The sequence below is a fragment of the Coturnix japonica genome, chromosome 3 (assembly GCF_054131305.1).
Source record: "Coturnix japonica strain WE chromosome 3, WE-NBRP24, whole genome shotgun sequence".
NCBI classification, from domain to species: Eukaryota; Metazoa; Chordata; class Aves; order Galliformes; family Phasianidae; genus Coturnix; species Coturnix japonica.
This window is the reverse complement of record NC_140665.1, coordinates 26,898,942-26,915,498: the sequence shown is the minus strand read 5'-3', so window position 1 is coordinate 26,915,498 and position 16,557 is coordinate 26,898,942. Positions and strand designations below refer to the sequence as shown.

The 16,557-nt window shown below is 41.2% G+C and overlaps 1 protein-coding gene across 1 annotated transcript in view; it reads right to left on the bottom strand.

Annotated features, from left to right (window-relative positions):
• SOCS5 (suppressor of cytokine signaling 5) overlaps positions 1-16,557 on the bottom strand; it is a 115,381-nt gene that overhangs the window by 36,887 nt on the left and 61,937 nt on the right. Inside the window, exons 11-12 of the mRNA XM_085543126.1 lie at positions 2,408-2,554; positions 2,234-2,326 (exon numbers count right to left, since the gene is read on the bottom strand). The gene's annotated coding sequence lies outside the window, so the exon portion shown is untranslated. The remainder of the gene's footprint in view (positions 1-2,233; positions 2,327-2,407; positions 2,555-16,557) is intronic.

The window sequence follows — 16,557 nt, the reverse complement described above, 5'->3', positions numbered from 1 at the left end:
AATGCACACAGCATGGGCAACAAACAAGAAGAGTTGTAAGCCATTGTGAGGCAGGCTAAGATTGATGGCCCAGGAGGCATCAGACGCTTCCTTTCCCTGAGCACAGATCTAGTTGTTTCCAAATGCAGGGTCGAGACCCCATGTGGGTTGCAGGAATTATGACAATATTTACAAGGCTGACTAAAACTCACTTTCATCCAACATCTATGTTAGTGCTGCAGACCCACAGCTATTCACCCACACCAGAAAACTTCTTCTTCCCATCCTACTTCTGCAGTGCTGTCTCCTTGCCTATGGTCCTCTTCTTGTTCATGTTTCCACACAATCCCGATAAAATTAGTTTAAATTGTTCATAGCAAATTATTAATCCTAGACAGTTGTCACCATGTTAATCATTTTAAATCATTTCAAGCGTATAAATAACTGACATTGATCTAGGCAAGGGCTAAACGGTATGGTGGAAGAAAAGCTCATGTTACTCATACAGGCAAGATCCGCTCTCACCAACACCACCAACCCAATGTGACACACTCAGTCACTCACCTGCAAACACAGATTTAACAGAATTGTAGAACAAGTGCATGGTGCTCAACATGTGCTCCAGCACAAGGTCCAGGCACAGCTCAAACATCTCTCTAGGTTTTAGAACACACCCTCTCAGGGTTAAGATAGAAGAGGAACTGCAGCCTCTTCTAGAAGAGGTAGAACAAACCCTCAAATCACTCTAGAGACAACAGGCTGCTGCATACTGAGGCAGGTCAGGCAAGAGCTTAATAGTACTAACTGATCCAAAAAGGAAAATGCTGAAGATACAAATCAAAGATCAGCATCAGCTTTGCAGAGCAGCTGGTCTGCTGCACCTTGCCAGCTTGAAAACCTGTATCTCCTCAAACAAAGAGGAGCTGTTGAAGTCAATGGAGAAAAACTAAGAACAAAATCCTTCAATTCCTTTGTGCCCATAAATCAGAGGTTTTGTTTTACTCCTACAAGGTGCAACCATTTCCCTGCTTATGAATGTGCATGCTTAGTGAGCCTTTTTCCCCACTAGTATGTTCGTATTAGTGGTCTTTCTGGTAGCTACACAAAGCATCCCTATTGTATAACACTCCTTTGACAATAATATGTCTGTGCATACACATATATGTATGTATTTTCATTCTATTGTGTTCACCCATCAAAACAAACAAACAAGCAACGAAAACAATGATTTTCCCCTCCATTCTGTTTCATTCTGGTGCAAACACACAAAATGAACAGATGATGACAAACTAAAATCTAGAATTCAGGATGGCACAAACACCAGAGTAAATGTTGGGCACAAGGGCTGAAGCATCGCTACAGCAAAATCTTCCTGGACTTCTGTTGCCAGTTTGAATCACAACCCGCGGCGCAAGGATGACAATGTTAGTAGTGGAAACTTGGAAGAAATTTATCTGTGAGGAAGCACAGATGTAATTCTGCTGATGTAAACAGATCATTGTGTATTAATGGCAAATGTAATCCCTGATGCTGATTACGTTCCCCTTGGAGGTCCAGATAACCATCTGGTATAAATCAGTCTGGTTCCTTTGAGTTCAGTGGGATTACAGCATTCAAATCCAGTTAAAGATCTCACCCAATGTCCAAGGGATATGTATTAATTTTCACTTAAAGCTGGCAAATACTCTTAACTTCAAGTTTCCAACCAAAGGAAGAAGGAAGCTGGACTGGTTCTGTCAGAACAAAATATCTATATATATCTATATATATATATAAAAACAGTGTAAGAAAGAAAAGCAGAGATTATTTCAGCTCAGCCTGAAACATATAATTCAGAGTTGAAGGGTTAGAATTCCAAATGCTTCAAAGTTTCCTAAAAAAATCCCCACCTGAACAGCAAAGATTCTATATGCTTAACAGCACTGTGTTGGATCACAGAAGAAAAGTTTTGTTTTGAAGGCACTGAAATGATCATTCAATTTAGGAAATAACAGGGGAAATTTGTTTTATGGAGCAGTAGGGCAAGTTCTACCCCAGGTGATATAACATTCTTCACAGACTCAATACTTAATATTGGTGCATGCTACATTCTCCAATAGTAATCAGGAGGATGATTCTCATGCCAAGGACTGTACACACACCCTGGACATGTGTGGCCCTAAAAGCGAGATGAGAGTAGCAGAAGCAAAACCCCAATGTGCAGCAATAGCATCTTGGCACTGGTGATTTCTTTTTTTATAGCAGACTACGTTACCTCTTCAACAGCTGGTGCCTGGGTGGTATCAGCCATCTGGAATTTCAACTTCTTTCTAGGAACTTCATTTCTCCAGATACATTTTCATTTATTCTTCACGAGGTGGAAAGCAAGCAGAAAGCAAGGGTGAGGCCTGTTGCAGGATGTTCTAAACAGCTACCTTTTCCTGCCTACCTTTATTGCCAGTTGTTTATCCTCCTCAGAAGAGACTGATTTCCCACTGGCTTTCCCAAGCTGCTTTCAGACATGGGATTTTAATATGCAAGTGCTCAGCATGGCCACAGTCAGCTCTCCTTTAGGAACAAGACCATCCTTTTCAATCTGTGAGGAGAAAAAGGACAAAAGTGACAGTTGTTTGATCCCACAAGTCTGATAGTTTCAGTAAGGAGAGCAAGTCAAACTTAGCTTGTGATGTGGGACATTAATTAATGTATTAATCTCATTCCACATAAAAATAAGTGGGAATTACCCAATCCAAGGAGAACGGATTCTTATTAGCTGGACAGTCAGGATGGAGCCTAAAAAGCCCTTTTTATTAAAAAAAAAAAAAGAAGAGTCTTTAGAGAATGACTCAGCTGTCACCCAAGCCAATGACTGTTTTCCAATAGAAAGAGATATTCCAAACCCCAGATGTGGGAACTGAAAAGGAAAGGAAAAATTAGAGAGCTGTGGGAGAGCATTAAACCAACAGAAATGGGAAGATAACACCCTCTAAAGCTTCCAGATAGATAAACAGGCTTCAAGAGAGGTTGAGTGACTGTCCTGGCTCCATAAAATAATCCTGGGCTGGGAGGAACAGTTTTACAACCCAGTGCTCAGATATGGGTGGCTACTCCAGCAACGGTGACCTGACACATACCTGCAAGGCCAGGGAACAGCATCCTCAGGTATGTGTGATTGCTGCGTGCCTCTCATATCGGAGGCTGAACTGAAGTGATAATTTTCTGAAAGGCTGGAGCAATTGGAAATCACTGCCTCCTTCTCAGATCCCATGTCTGTAGTGTGTCTGGTCTTTTTTTTAACCACAGTCTTACACTTCTCCTGTGAAGATCGCCTTGTATGTGCTCTTACCACCCCCTTTCCACACATTTATGCAAAGGGAGGCAAATGACATTTTCTCGTGGTTTGCATAATCTCATCCGTATTTATAGCCATTAGAATTCTGATGCAAATCTTTCCCTTTCCTTCTCTCTTTTCTTTTCCCTTTGCCAGTACAAAGACCCTGTAAGGAAAAGATCTTCACAGAAAATCTGAAAATTCTTTATAGTGACTCGCATTTATTTATGCCCCATCCAGACTTTTCTTACATAAGGCTGAGTCACTCCTTAGCTGAACCTTTACAAAGAAAGAAGAAAATATTTTTTCAACATTTGTTCAGGTCTCACTTCCCCCTGTTACAGCAATGAGGGTTATGGCTTCGCCACAGTTTTGATTTAATTCCCTGTGACTTCTCTTTCATTTCTTCTTTTCTTTTTTTTTCTTTCTTTTTTAAGTATTTCATGTATCTGGTTGCATCCTTTGAGCCAGTATTTCCCTTTTCACTTTGACTTGTTTAAAAATAGGAAGTTATGTAACTGGACATTTACTAACCTGTAAAACCCACAAAAGCAGGGTTCTGCCTAGACAGGGGCAGCAGTGACATTACAGCAGTGCCACTGAGCTGATCTGGGTTTTGGGCTTCTACCCAGTACACCTTTAAGTGAAAGTGGTTCCCTGAAACAATTACTTCCATTTCAGTTGCTCCAGGTATCTTGTTTATTTTCCTAACATACATTGTACTCAGCATTGGTGAGGCCTCACCTTGAGTACTGTGTTCAGTTTTGGGCACCTCAGTACAGAAGGGACATTGAGGTGCTGGAGCAGGTCCTGAGAAGGGCTTGGAGAATGTGCCCTACAAGGAGAGGCTGAGGGAACTGGGGCTGCAAAAGACAACCTGTCAGTAGCAAAAAATAAGTCTCAGCACAAACAGTTAGCCTAATCCCTACCACAGTGCAACCCCACCAGCACGTCCAAGACCACCATGGAAGAGGTGGCAAAACCCCAGGAACATCTTTTAGGAGGGGCCCAGCCAGAGGAAAAGGCACAGTGAGATGAGATCTCAGAGGTCCAAGCCCACACGGATATTTTTCTACCTGAGATGCTGTTGGACTTGATGCTCCTTATCAGACCTTTTCAATTCAACTGTTCTATTCTCATATGAATATCTGTGACTGTTTTGCCTGCCGTGTGTGCTGTAAATAAATACTCTCGATTGTATTTTACCTTTACCTAACCAAAGTAATAATGGTCTCACAGCAGCTCACAGATACTTCTTTCCCAAAAGGTGCAGCAAAGCACAGTGAATATGCATGCTTGAGCTGCAGGCCATCTTCAGAAACACCCAAGACTTGCAGAATGATTTTTAGAGCGTTCAAAATAGCCTTGGGGGTCAGAAAAAGAAGAAATGTGTGTGATGCCTGCCCAGACTCTGTGTATCCCAGAGGATTTGACTTGTCAGCACTGTCTTACAGTGACACAAGAAGCAGGAGCAAGAATTTCAGCTGCTTAGCATGAAGACACAGAGTTGAATTGAATGCACAAAGAATGCACCAAATGCTCATTTTGAAAATGAAATCTGATCTGCCTGCAGCCCATTTTGCACTTGCTTTTCTGTTGACTAAAGAGGGACAATATTTGCTGTTCTGTGGTTGCTTGCCACCAGCAGAAGCACAAAGCTCCGCACTGCCCAGGTTTCTTGACAGTAAGACAGAAGAGCACAGATGTACTCAGAGGTTTTATAAATGACTAGGAAACCCCTCCCTGTTTACCCTGAGTACTAATTCTCATGGGTAGTTGTTTTGAGGTACTCACCTCACCCAGGTACTGTGCAAACGTGACTGTCCAGAAAAAAAATAAGCTCAGTTTTAGCTCTAGATCAGCTTGAGTGTCATAATGAACTTTGGAGAAGATTCCCCTGCACCAAATTCTGACAAGCAGCATTGATGCTGCAGGCCAGGATCAATCGAGGCATTATGCCTGCCTCATTGAACGCTGTTATCACCATTATTACTTCTCAGCTCATTTTTTCTTTCTGGCACAAGGTTTCCTGAGTTTACTGAACTCCTGGTAACTTGCCGTGCACACAGAAAGAGTCCGTATTTGTCTGCCTTTGTCAGAGGCACACTGCAGTCTCTGTGCTTGTAGTCACTGCTCGCACATACTACATTTACATTAAGTTAGTGTTTAATCAAGCAGTACAGCTTCTTGAAATCGTCACCAGCTGCCTCTTTAGCTCATTTTTCCATTTATGAAACATACGTTTTTAAAAGGTCATATTATTACAAGCTCTTGGTGTTAGCAGCACATCTAGTTCCATAGAGACAGTATGTATTTCAGCTGTGGCTGCTCATCACAGAAATTGCTAATTCTTTTACCTTCTCCTGGTGGTACTAATGAGCTAATGGCTCACGTTCATGTTTCTGGTGCCTTTGCAGTAATGTAATTTGAAATGAACTACACAGCTTCAAGAAAGTGCTGGAGAGATGTAGTCATAAGAGACGTTAGATATTCAAAACCAAATTATTCTTTCATTTGCCTCCTCAGAATTATAAAGAAACATTTAAACATTGTACTAAGGATGATCTTGGAGGTCTCTTCCAACCTCAGTGATTCTGTGAACGTCTAAAGAAATGGTAGTGCCTCCCAGTAACTTGCCACCCATTGAGTTTTGGTTTTAGACATCCAGTATTGGACAGCAAACACTCAAAGACGCCACGTCCTGACACCCAGCTTCCCTATTTATCTGTGCAGAAAAGTGAAGTGTGGGCAAAGGCAATAATTACTAATGTAGCTGATTTTATACAAGACTAACATTTAATGATTCTCGTGAGAGTAAAGCGTGACTCCAAAGAGTGACTATTCCCAGCTTCTCATGCATGTTAAATGAGGACTAAGAAACAGAAGCAGGGAAAGAGAAGGACTCTTTTTGGTCTCTAATTCTGCCCCTCATGAAGAACTATTGTGAAGATTCTCAAAGTGAAAGTGTTTCTGCCCACTCAGGCCCTTTGGGGATGGCACCATGGCACCAACATTTGTTTTGGAGGTACACTTGCCAATTAGAAAGGTATGAATATCTCCATGCCAGGGCAGCCTCCACAGTCCTCTCATAGGCGATGGCTGGGACCACTGGCAGCAGTGAGTTAGTCTTCCAGGAGGAAGCTGTCATAAAAAACCCAGCAAAGAACAGCTTGGTTTCAGCCTGACAGGCAGTAACAGAGTTTAAGGTTTCTAGAGCAAGTTTTTATCTCTTTCAAACAATGGAGGACCTAACAAAAGTCAATTAAGGTACACCGCCAATGCATTAGGGAAGCCCCACCTCAACATACATTTCATACCACCACAGCATTTATTCAGAGAACTGAAAAATGCTTTTAGACTTTTACCCTTCATAGACTGCTGTGCTTTTAGGTTTCTCTTATGAAAAGAGCTGCACTTATGCTGCTGACCATACATCCCCAGTAATCAATACCTAGCATACATGTGATCAAAAATTGTTTGAAACAATAACAACAACACAACAACAACAAAAACACCACAAGACTAATAATATTAAGGCCATCAGTTATTAGGGAATTTGCCCACATTTTGTGAACTTAGACAAGAGATGTACTGGTAGGTTAAACAGTTTCAAGCTGAGGAACTTTGAGAAGGCTACATCCAGTCTGACGTATTTATGACATGCTTTAATTTAGGGGCTTATAATTAACTTCAGAGACACACTGTTCATCTCAAGACTGACTGGCTGTATCTCACACTCATCCCTGCCTTTTCTCATTTTATAACCTGTGAATGGAAAAGTTGAAGTTCTAATAAACCTCCTGCTGGAAAGGCAGAGGACTAAATTGGACTTAAGGGTTGAAATTTAATACAATACTCATAGTTCTGACAGTCATTCAGCAACACCAAAGCTGAAAAACAGTGTTCTCAGCTCTCTGATGTTCAGATTTCTCCCTATGCAAAATGGAGTTACCTATCCCACAGACATGCTGAAACAATTTGTCTACCACATTTTGAAGTTCTCATCTAAGAAATGTTTCAGCAAAGCAGACTATATTAAAAACACAGTCCTTTTGGAAAAGCAGTTTAAAATAACACAATATATTTTCAAGTGTATTCCATAGTCTTTTTTTTTTTCACTGCTGTTCTTCATTGTATATTTCTTGGGTATTTTAAGAACAGCATGGCTGCCAACAAGTAACATCTGCCGGAGGAAATTTGGCAGATGAAACAGAGGAAGCTCTCTGCTGTTTCCCAGGTCCTTTCTTTCTCATCAGGTACAAGTCAAGAAAACAATAAAACGAAGCACCATAAATGACACTCGCTGTTGTCTCATTTGTAGCAGAGGATCCCTACTGGGGGCAAATCAGTGTGTGTGGGTTCATTAAACATGTCTTCTCTAAAACATATGATTGTTTTGGTTCCCCCTGCTTAGCACACCAACAAACGTTGCTGTGCCTTGCAGCAGCATGAATCAGTAGGGTCTTAGGACCCCCAGTTTTGCAGGCACAACCAGAAAAAAAATGACACAAATTTTTCACACAAGCTAAAAATACCTCAAAACAAACCTCTTTGCTACACATGGCTGCATTCTGATCTTAGAAAATGCATGAAATAGGAGTAATTCCATAGAAGAGAAGGAAATTATTATGTGCTTCCCATAGAACTAAGAAGTTTGGACATGACATTAAATATTTACAATGGTCCCTCCGCTTCTATTTCTTCTCTATACTGCCTCATCAGCAGCCTTGATCCCATGGGATCCCACTTCTTGCTTTTCCAATCTACAAGTGCCTGTCAGCCACTTCCTACTGTCCAACATCTTTTCATCTCATTTTCCCTGATCTCCTCCCTCCCACACACACTCGGACAGAGTCTTTACTTGATGTTATACTACTGCAGGATGTCTCTCTTCCAAAAACAATTACATTGGCATATTTGAAAAAGCCAACACAATAATTCATTTAATATTTAGAATGTCTTTCAAATAAGCTCGTGATGCAAGCCAAAGAAACCCCTTCCAAACAATTGAAAGTTCCTATGCAGCTGACATGGATTTTACCTTTGTAAGTGGAAAGGTGAACTACAACACTGCAAGGTAAAGCATAGCTTTGTTTGCGTAATCCAAAAGAAAAAACATAAAAATAAAGAAAAAAAATACCTCTTATTCTACTACATTTAGTTGTAGTACTTACCCTGAAGATCAGAACAGACCCTTGAGTAAATATACAATTAGAAAATTTTACAAAGTGTATTCAATTTAATTCAGAGACAAGAACAATCCCACCAAAGCCTTTCTGGTCCATCAACTGCGTAGGTACCTACAATTACATATTGTTTCTTTTACTAGACAAGACATGTTATGAAACTACAGGAAAAGAGCAGTCCCAGCCCCAGTCAATATATTCATTTGATGCTTATGTAGCATTCCATTAATATTTTGAAATTATTGGATCTCAGATCTTTTTATGATCAAAAGACAAATGACATCTTCCCATCAGGATCAACCTGAGACATCGCACTTTTTTAATACTGTTATTCTCCCATCTTCTGTTTCTTAGAATATCTTAACACTGACTGAGCTGATGCATTTAAAATTACTAGGGAAGAATCATTCTTCAGCTGTCACTTTGCCAAGATTCACTGAGAAATGTGTTTTTATAACTCCATTATGAAACACTGAAAGTAGGGAGCAAAGACCAAACTACAATGGGGGGGAAGATGGGCTGCAGCTCCAGCAGGGCAGTCCATTGTGGCAATGGTTTACCTGTTTACCTGTGTATGCACATGGGTTGAAGGACCGGGAAAGAGCCACTACAGAGGCTTTTCTGGCAGAGCCACACAGTGTCTACCTGTGTTTCAGAACTGCAGTGATGATCTTGAACAGCAGCAATTACAATCTGGTTAGAATGCTCTATGATACAGCTATTTCCTTTCACGCTAAATGCAGTCTGAGGTAAGGTGCTGAAGAGTCAGCACCTACAGTATCGAGTCAAAAGTCATACCTGTGGATTGTCACTCTCACTTTCTCACAAATCCATATACACATTTGAAAAAGCAAAGTATTTTACAATGTGAATCATCTCAAAATTACTGGATCCCAGGCCTTTTTTTTTTCTCCACAAAAAACAGATGACACCTCTACATCAGTGATCAGAAAATATACTGTTTGCCTTCCCTCTATTTTAACCTTGAACTTCAAAAACCAGATTGCTGACTCAGAATCTTATTAATGTATTACAATGAGATGGACAAGCAATTATGAAAAAATGACTGTTTCTTGCTATATACCACTGCTTCATTATTTCTAGCTGTAGAACTTGGACCAACTTGTGTAGAGAACAGATTTTCCAACAGGTAACTGACTTCAAGAGAAGGCCTGAAATAATTCTAGCTGGCTGTTACACTGAGAATGAGTCTCCATTAATTAATCACTTGTGGGAGAATTTTTCTTTCTGAATAAACTCATTATTTTTAAACACATGACATTTGTCTGCATAAACAGGCTCTACAACTGTGATTTAAAATGTGTGCTTACCACAGGCATGGCATGCCAATGGTAACACAGCCTCCTCTGCACTTCTGAAGTGGCTTCATCTTCTGATTACAAGGAAAAAGAGGAAGGGAAGTGAACCAGCTTGTGATTTCACCCACTTATTATCAGGATTTACTTACTTACATGACTGTTGCATCTAAAGACACAAGGAGACATCGACTGTGCATCCAGAGAGACTGAAGGTTTTTCACACAGAACAGAATCCTACCCAAAGAGGACAAAGCCCAAGCAAATCCAAAACAAGATACAACAAATCAGGTTGTTCTATCACAGTGATACTCCCTCAGGTTCTACTGCACAAGTTCGGTGACAGTCATTCAAAATTTACTTCACTTTAAGCTGGCTTTCACAGCCTGAGGCTTGGGCAGATGTTCTCTTCCAAATCTGTTTTTTATCATGTGAAGATATTACTACCCACATTGCTAACAAGAGGTTATAATCCCCCAGCTAATTTTATCTGAAGTAGATTGAGATTTCTCATCATCTGAGCTGGGTGGAAATCTGCTTGCAATGGAGAAGATGATTTACCTAAAACATTTAAGAACAAATTCATTTCACTAGTAAAATAACCACTGAGTGTAAAGTAACAATGTCTGCCTGCAAGTCTGAAAAAAAGCTATAGAAAGTAAATTTCCTTACAATGAACTATTAAATGTGTGACTACCCGACACAGAGAGTGACATTAGTCCTGCCACAAAATGCTGTGCTTTGCAAAAAAATTAACATGGAATTCAAGACATGAAATGTGTTGATGGAGTGTGGATTCATTGTTCGCTGGACCACGATGGTCCAGATGCTGAGGTTAAAACCTCTGGCTATTGAAAGGCTGTACACATTCTGTATACATTTGTTGCTTCATTCAGCCACCTATAGGGCATTGGTCTGATCCAGCAGGGCCATTTTAATCCTGCCACTGTTGCTCCAACTTAGTTTTTTAGAAGTACCAGTAAGCAAGTAGTGGCTTCAGACTCAATCTGGGTCACTTGGCTTCCATCTTTCTCTCCTTTTTCCTAGTCCTCCTACAAAGAAGGAATTCAAGCTGAAACAGCCTCCCACACCACACCAGGCTGAATTCAGCTCCAGGTGCTCTGTTCCAAAAACCCATCCTTGCCACTTCTACAAAGAATTACCATTAGTCTCAGAAGTGCTGGTGTTTCACTGGAAGCATTCAAAGTCACACAGGTACCTTCCCTGCCCAGTGTGCCAGCTCACAACAGGCAGTCGTGCACAGAAACATGGAATCATCAAGGCTGGAAAAGATCTCTAATTCCATCTAGCATGTGGTTGGCTGTGCATACAGCCCCTACAGGGACTAGGGGACATGCAGTGCTCTTAATCTACCAGCTTCAAATATGCATGAAGACATGAAAAACAGAAAACCAAACCACAACAAAAACCAGTCTTTGCTTCAAGTATTAACATGAAGCTTTAGAACATGCAATTGGACAAAACACTAAGATGATTATATTTTTAAGGGTCCCATATTACCCTACGGTGCTTTAGTGGCAGCATTTTTCTAGCCACTCCACCTCAGCACCTCCCTCACAAGCATCATGGGCCCAAGCCAGTGGTAAAGGCTGTCCCATCGGCAGCCCTAGCAGACCCCAACCCAATGAACAGCATGTAGAAAGAGCTGCAGCACTGGCTGCACTTCACTCAGGACACACCATTCCAAAACATCAAGTACTTTATTGACCTTGTTAAAGCACCAGCAAAAAAAAAAAAGAAAAAGAGAAGGAAATAAAGAAATTAAAATTCATTAAGTTCATTTAAACTTTTTTCAGTCATTTGGGAAGCTCCAGTCTGCACATAAACAGTGCATCCAACAGACCTGCCACCTAATTTGAATGTGTCTGTACAAGACGAAAATTCAAACCTTTCCTACTTGAGCTATCAATCAAAGTGAAGCTAAAATTACAGTTTAACAAGCAGGTATACATGTTTTACTTAGCAAATGAGGCAGGCAGGGCACATTATTTTTAGTCACTTTTATGAGGAAAAGAGTGAAAAATAGAAGGTGGAAGGAAGGAAAAACTGTGTCTATTTGCTTGGCTCAGGCTTCTAATCTGACACTGGCAACATTTGGATATGACTCTAATAGCATTCAAGCCCTGTCTTGGACTATTGCTGTATACGTCATTAAACAGTAATTTAAAAATATATATATGGGCTATAAAAGAGTGATTGGAACCACCCCAAAACTTACAAACTACTTGTAAGCTGCTTTACTAGGTGAGCCCAGTGGGCCAGGATGACCACAGAACACAGCTTTCCCATGCAGGTGCTCACCAAACTTGAATATCCATCAACTTGCCTTTCATCTAAACCCACAGAGAACTTCTGAATTACAAAATCTGGACCAGCAACAAGCTGCTTTTCTCTCTCAAACTATGAAAACAATTTGCCCATAGTCATCATTCATCTATCCCAGCACTATACAAGAGCATGCCAGACGCAGCACTGCTGATCTGACTGTAGTCTGGGCCCTCAAACCCGCAGACAGCCACCTTTCCATTCCCTGCATTGTGTCAGCAAAACAGCTTCCCGCAATGCTAGACATCTAATTTATCTTGCAGGTGTGCTGAATTAATTGCTGAACATATTAATGAAAGTCATGAATACATTACAGCACACTTCGGAATGTCTGTGGAACAACTTGCCCACTTGCAAGAGAGCTCACAGCCAAGCATCTATGTGATCTGTGACAAAAGCCCCCAGCTCTAGCAGAAACATGGTTGCTCTTGTGTGTCTTGTAGGCCTTCCTTCCCCAGCACTCAGGCCCTTGAAGACCATGACTGTGGATGCCAGAACTCTGCCATGACCTCATTCTTTGGCACATTTTCTGACAGTTCCCAGTGCTCTGCCTTAGCTAAAACTGATCCACCCATTGCAGCACTGAATTTTCAGGTCACAAAAGCATTTTTACTACAATTTGATTTAAACTAGAATTTTTTTAGTCAACTTCTGATTGTAAGCAATGCAAGACTGTTTTCTCAGAAAGATGTGGCAAAAGCCCATTTGCCGATGATGAAATCACCTGTGAAATGTACGCTTTATCTCAGAGTAAAATTGTTACTTTGCTAACGTGCAATAGGAAAGGAAGAAAAAAAACCCCCAAAGGCATTGCTTAGTCAACTTTCAGAATAATCAGCCAAAGCTGGAAGAAAAGGTGAACCAGTTTCACAGTACCAGAGTTTTCTGAATGCTATTCCCGTTGGCTTGATGAATAGCAGGGCAGGGATTCTCTTTTCCTTTTCATATTTTTTCTCCAAGAGGAATTATCTCATCCAAAACAGCAGATAGTAGCCTGCTGATGAGTGAAAAGAAACGTCAGTAGTGAGGAGTCAACATTCTGGTGTGAGCAGGGGATTGAAACAAGAATCTTTTATGTATTACTCTTTAGCCCATCGTGTGATATGACTCATTACTGCTAGGGCATCGTCGAGATGTTCTGGTCAGTCTTTTAATGTTAAGAACAGTCTGATCTGTTTTTTCCATTTCTTTCAGTTCGTACACTACATTTTCTTGCTGCTTCCACTATGCTGGAGGCATTTTGGGTTCAAGACAGCAATTAGTGAGGAAAAATATCACTGAGCCAAAATGAATACCTTCGATGAGCTTTTGTCCTCCAGCAGGAATCATCTCAAAATGTCCATTAAGGTTTGGATTTCTGTGTGGCTGTTTAGCAGGGCACAAGGATCCGGCTAGTAAGAGCCTGGAGTACCTGGGCTGTCATCCATGAAGAGGGCCCATGAAGGGCAGAAACAGGAGTGGGCTGAATTTCATCTCAGACCACAGACAACTTTACTGAAATGCAATGCGTCAGGTGAGTACTTACTGACTCTGATGATTTACTTTTTTATAGCTAAGAACAACAGCGATGGAGAAATTTCAGCCACAACTGGCCAATCTCCTGGAAACAAAAACAACTTGTCCCGTGGGTGCTGGTAAAAACAGGTCCTCCCCCCAGCCAAAGCAATTCAGCAAGCAAACAGGAGAAACAGGAAATGTCAAGAGTAAAGTCAGAGGTAGGAGTTGTTAGGGAATGGAAAAGTAGAACCCAAGATCAGAGTAAACCATCTGAAATACAGTCAAAGACACCCATTGTGCAACTCTGGATCTATCCAAGCACCATATTTTAAATCATCATTATTTTCTGAAAACCAGTGAGCTCATAGCCAGGATTGGCAGTGATTCTCACTGCTTCATGAGCCTTTTTTTCCCTCTGTTTCCTTAGTGAGGGAATAAAATGAAAGTAGTTGGGACTTGGGCACGACGGATGAGGAAGGGGTTGTTGATAGCTTGAAGAGAATCATGACATGATGGTTCAACAGAACAAAGGTTCTATGTGGAAGAGGAGCAAAGGGAGAATAAGAGCAGGCTGCTGGACGCAACAAGAGTACCCTTAGGTTTATGTACACAGGAATCAATCACAGGAGCTGGCTGAGAGCTGTGCTGGTGAATAAGAGTTTGACCTGAGTTTAGGAGATGGATCAGCCCGGGACACACCAGGTCTAGAGGGAAGCATTCCCCATAGAACACCTGTGCTGATACAAGGCCCAACATGGAGGCTGCCTTGGGATTTTCTGGCTGAACTGAACCCTCATGGTTGTGGGGAAATCCTGTAGCTAAGCAGTTCCGACCACATACTTTAATATTAATTGTGTGTGTGCATTTCCTCTACCATGTTTATCAGCCTGGAAAATTAAGAGATGAGGAAAACAAGTAATGCCATGCCACGCTTCACTGGCTCTTCCCACTTAACATGGAGTGTCACCAAAGCCAGCTGCAATGAACTCAGAAAAACCAGGCAGTTGCTCTTTCCACTGCAACCAAGCTCATTTGTGCCCACTAAAAATACTACCTCTGATACCACAAGAGCAGTTTACTCAAACTCATCTGAGCTGGAAACTGATCTGCCCCTCAGGAAAGGAGGGGTAGGAAGACTACCACAGAAAAGGGTTTTTGCCTTTCTGCCCTAGCTAGACTATTACCGGTGGATGTTTGCACACACTCCATTATAAGCACCATTGTAACCAGTTGCTTTCATGTCATGGACCCTGGCAGTCAACACTCCTGCTCTCTGCCCTCCTTTTATCATATTCCTTTTTCAAGCTGTAACTATTTGTTCTTAATTGACCCCAATGGCTCTGTAGAGCCAAAAGATTTTTGAATATTTTCAGCAAAATTTTTGGTCTATTTCCAAAGTAGAAGCTTTTGTTTGAAATTCTATGTCCATAACATCTTTGCATGAGAAACACTGAACTGCACACCATGGAGCATGGACCTGATATTTGCTACTGTGATGGCTTTTATATCTAAAGAGTTAGAATTTCCACAAAGAGGAGTAAAAAGAAACTACACAACCAAAAAAAAATCCTTCTTTCCTAGTTTAAACATGCTCAATAGAAGGTTCCAGCACAAATCCATCTCCCAAAACTTCATCTGCATTCAGCAAGTTTTCACTTTCTTTGATACTCTCCAGAGGTTTTACAAGCACGCTTGAAGCCAGTATCACTATTATAAAATGAAGCAACTAAGAGCATATAACCAACCAGTTCCACACTGTACCTTCAGCAGCAGCACATGAGTTAAACAGACATGGATGAAGCTGAGAGCAGGTACCAGTTGTTGGGATGCAAGACAACAGGTTACAGAGAGAAACTGGCGTGCCTGGATTGGGAAAGAGCATCAGGAGGGGACACACACACACACACACACACACACACACACACACACACACACAATGAATTTTCTAAATTGATACTTCAGACTTTTCAAATATGGTGTAAACATTAACTGCTGGTATTATCCTAAAGGCAAACTCCAGATGATGACAACGTAGACAAAGAAATGAGCTCAGAGAAATATGTAGCCAGCAAAAGGAGAAAGGAATTTGCTCTGAAGAGCTGAGTTGGTCATGCAGGTTCAACCAGCTCTGGTGCATGCCTTCTGGGAACCTGCTGAGGAGTTCAGAGCAGAGGTGGGAGTTTATGGGCCAAGAAGCCAGGCTTCTTTGTCAGCCACTGAACAAACAAGCTTCACATTTTAAGAGTAAGCAGAAGATACTGAACAAGGAGAGCGATGAAGATTTGATCTGCCATAATAGTATAGCCATTTGGTCTGCTGTTCTACCTATCCTGAACTATGCTGAGATAATCTGACATCATTAATACTGGATTAGCATTTTCCTTCCCAACATCTGTAGAAGGAAAGTTCAGTCATTGGGGTGCTGAAGCAATGGGAAGCATCATTGTTCTTTGCTCCCCATCAGTAGTGGGTTCCTGTGTAGCACTGGTGTTTCTTCCCATAGAAATCTCTTTCTCCTCCCCTTTCTCTGACAAGAATTTTCTATCTATCAGATGAACAGCACTTCAGTGGAGTGCGAATGATTGGTTTGCACGCTACGTTGTCAAAAGAGGCACGTGCAGGTCAGAGGAACAATACTCACGGAATGATAATGTCAACGCCGACAGGAAGGAAGGGTAGATTAACCTGTTAAAGCATTATATTTGGAGCTGAACTGCATAAGAAAATATAAATAAATAAATAAATTCTACTTTGTCTTTCTCTCGCTAATTCTGTGGTTTCGCAGATGAAACCCACTTTCTGTACAGGTGTCTGCAAAAAGAACTTTGTTTCCACACCCGTTTTGTGACGGCTCTGAAAGAAGTCAGGGTGATGGAGAGTACTCTGGGAAGAAATGCAGGTTTATTTCTATAGAGTGTAACAG